Raw genomic sequence first — 3,866 nt, 5'->3', positions numbered from 1 at the left:
GTGCTATAACCAACACACATTTTGATGAGTGAAAAATGTAATTGAAGTTGAAACAGATGGATCAGAATTTTCCTGTGCTATGCTTAGAATTGAAAATTAGCAGAAAGAATCTCTGAAATAAAAGGTCTGGCATGTTTACTATGTCTGAAACATGGAAAATTAGTTTAACATGCTGAAAACATATACATGAAAACTTAGATTTTGTTGTTGTTGGTTTTTATCCATGCATAATTTTTATGCTGAAATAATTCTGTCAGGTATCTCACTTCTGGCTGCAAACAAGTAATTTAGCTTTCCAAAGGAAAGTTCCTAGTGCACAAAAAATGGGTAATAGAGAAAATGTTCTTCTTCTTGTTGTTTTTCTAGTCATGTGGCTGGTTAAGTCAGTTGGTCAGGATATGGTTTTTAAACTGCCAAAATGTAATAGTATAAGTGATACCTACCATTTTACTCAATAACTCAATGAGCATATGCCTCAAGGAAGTATAATTCTAAGATTTCCCTTTTGTACCCCCAATCTATTTATTGTATTAATGCTGGCAGTACTAATGAAATAAAATACTGTAGGCACCCTTCCTAATATTTATGATCATCAAAACAGTCTCTAATCTATCTATTCCTTTGGATTTCCACATGGCGATAGAAGACTAATCTTGGAGCAAGTATGGCCTGGGTTGAGGAACAACTTCAGAAACATACTGGCTGTGTGTCAAGTCACTTAACTTTTCAGTGCCCAATTCAAGATTGAAAGTTTAAGAGTAGGTATTGACCCACATCAGTAGAAGTAGTTCTTCATGGGGAGCTTCTTATACCAATGAAATCAGAACTCCAGCCTTTATCCTGTCACAGAAAGGGATGTCATTACATTCTCTAAATATCCACAAGTATTTTATGAGTAAAGTGAAACATTATGCTAGATATAACAGAGTAGAAATTAATTCAATCAACAGGCATTTTTAAGTGTTTTGTTACATGTCATGAAGTAGACACTTAACAGTTTGAAATCTGTCTAAAGATTGGCTAGTTAGGCTCAGATGTATATAAAATCACAAAGAGATTCTCTTTAGTGCCATCACAGGGAAACTATGTTAGTGTCTCTGGTACAAAGTTAACTTCAAAATTCTTTACTATTTTTTACAACTAGACATTTCACATTGAATTAATTCATCAAGTTCACCAAGATCAGCATTTGGGCCACAAAACTGAACAAACAATTCAAGAACTGTTATTAAGAGCCTATTAGCTACATGGCACTATTCTGGGAATTTATAGGCATATAGAAAGAAGCTAGAAGGGAATAAATATTTATATCATAACTATTATGTGCCAGACACTGTGCTAAATAACTATAAATATTATTTCACTTGCCCTTCACAACAACCTTGCAAGGCTATCCCTGTTCTACAGTTGAGGAAAGTGAGGCAAACAATAGTTAAGTAGCTTACCCAGGGTCACTCAGCTAGTAAGAGTTTGAAGCCAGATTAAATTCAGTTCTCTCTGACTCTAATCTTAGTGATCTATCTACAATGCCACCTACATGCACATAAAGAAGACTATAATATAGATCCCTGAATAAAAGAAACTTAAAATATAGTAGAAGGAAATAAAGCATGTAAACTAATTAATATGATAAAAAAAGTGCAGTCTCAAAGTGCTTGAAAAGTAGAAAATGTTGTGAAAAAGAAGTATCATGTATGGCTATTAAAATTATGCAGGTTTATACTATGTAATTCTGGCCAAAAAGGCAGGCAAACCAATAGCAAGAAATAGGAGCTTTCTATAGTTCTGAGTTTTAGCTGTATACAGTGCCTTTGGAGCTAGAACTAGTAAGAATAAATTGCCAGTATCAAAAATGAAAAGGGTGAATACACCACCAATTAAAATCAAATCAAATCAATTATTAGTAGTTATTTTGCTGCATTAAATGCCAATAAAATTGAAAATATAAATAAAATGGATAACAAATATTACAAAAATATAAATTACTTTAATTAGCAGAAAAATAAATAGAATACCTAAATAACTTTATCTTAAAAAAAAAAAGAAAAGGAATAATCCCTTTATGAGCTCCCTAAGAAAAAAATCCTCAGGACATGACAGATTTAAAAGTAAATCTATCAAATATTTGAGGAAGAATTTATTCTAATACATATAAATTATATGGAAAATTAGGTAATAAAGGAGTTCTACCAAATTCCTTCAATGCCACAAATAAGGTTTTGACATTTAAACCAGGGAGATTAAAAACAAAGAAAGAAAACTATAGATCGTTTTGTCTAAAGGATTTTTAATTCCTTAAATAAAATGCTAGCAAGGAATTTATAGAAATATATTACAAAACATCATATATATGATGACCAGGGGGGATTTTCACCAGGAGTTTGAGGTTAGTTCACTATCAGAAAATTATAAGCAAAACTGACTATGTCAGTAACAAAAAACAATAAAAATAATATGATTATGCCAATAGATGTAAAAAAGAGCTTTTGGCAAAATAGAAAACTTATTCCTATCAAAAACACTAAAATGCATAGCAATAAATGGGATCTTTCTTAAAATGACAATTAGTAACTAGGTAAAACCATGAGCAATATCTATAATAGAGATAAACTAGAAGACTTACCAATAAGATACAGGATGGAAAAAAGGATGTACATTATCATAAATATTATTCAATATTGTACTAGACATGCTAGTTATAGCAATAAGATAAGAAAAAAAAAAGAAGTTGAAGGAAAAATAGGTAATGAGTAGGCAAATCTATAATTCTTTGCATATGATATTTTTATATACTTGGAGAATCCTAGAGAATCAACTAAAGAAAATTTAAACCTTCAGCAATTTTACCAATGTTGAAGGATATAAAGTAAACCCACATTAATTATCAGTATTTCTTTATATGACCAAGAACACCCAACAACAAGAGATAGAAAGAAAAATTCCATTTAAAATAGAGATAGCATAAAATGCTTGGGAGTCTAACCACCAAGACATACAAAGGAAATATACAAACAAAATCACAAAACACTTTACACAAAATAAAAAATGTTTTAATTGAAGAAATATTACTTGCTCATGGATAGGCCAAGCTGATATAATACATGTGACAATTCTACCTAGATTAATTGGTTTATTAAGTGCCATACCAATCAAACAACTAAAAATCATTTTACATAGCTGGGAAAAAATGGTAACAAAATTCACCTGGAAGAACAAAGATCAAGAATATCAAGGGATGTTGTATGAAAGAAGAGAAGGTTTGCAAATCCCTTTATAAGGATTGAAGAGGTCCTAGTGGCCTTTACAACACATATATGGTTAAGGTTTTGCCACCTACTCTGTGGCATCTAACCATGTTTTTACTCTTCACCTCTTGAAAAAGATCCCAAAAAGAAAACTCCTAGGAATATTATGGCCATATTCCAGAGTTCCTAGGTCAAGGAGAAAATATTACAAGCAATTAGGAAGAAATAATATGAGTATTATGGAAACGCAATCAGGATAATATAAGTTCTAGCAGCTTCTATATTAAGGTATCGAATAGATGACATTCCAGAGGTTAAAGGAGCTAGGATTAAAATAAAAAACTAAATAAATAATTAAAATAAAGAATCACCTAACCAGCAAAACTGAAAATAATACTTTAGGGGAAAATATGGCGTTCAATAAAATAGAGGACTTTCAAGCATTCTTGATGAAAAGACCAGAACTGAACAGAAAATTTGACTTTCAAAACAAGAAGCAAGATAAGCATGAAAAGTAAGAAAGAAAGAGAAATCATGAGGAACTTATTAAAGTTGAACTGTTTACATTATTACGTGGAAAGACAGTATTTGTAACTCATGAGACTTTTCTCAGTATGAGGA

At 31.1% G+C, this 3,866-nt stretch overlaps 1 non-coding gene across 1 annotated transcript; it reads left to right on the top strand.

Annotated features, from left to right (window-relative positions):
* Positions 1-3,235: 3,235 nt before the first annotated feature.
* On the top strand, positions 3,236-3,363 carry LOC138175913 (U6atac minor spliceosomal RNA). Its single transcript, XR_011172120.1, has one exon. It is a non-coding gene; the product is annotated as a U6atac minor spliceosomal RNA (small nuclear RNA).
* The last annotated feature ends 503 nt before the right edge of the window (positions 3,364-3,866 follow it).

Source organism: Petaurus breviceps, unplaced genomic scaffold, assembly GCF_028583685.1.
Source record: "Petaurus breviceps papuanus isolate PSGF00001 unplaced genomic scaffold, PetGlider_PUasm1.0 79, whole genome shotgun sequence".
NCBI classification, from domain to species: Eukaryota; Metazoa; Chordata; class Mammalia; order Diprotodontia; family Petauridae; genus Petaurus; species Petaurus breviceps.
This window is presented reverse-complemented; position numbering and strand designations above follow the sequence as displayed.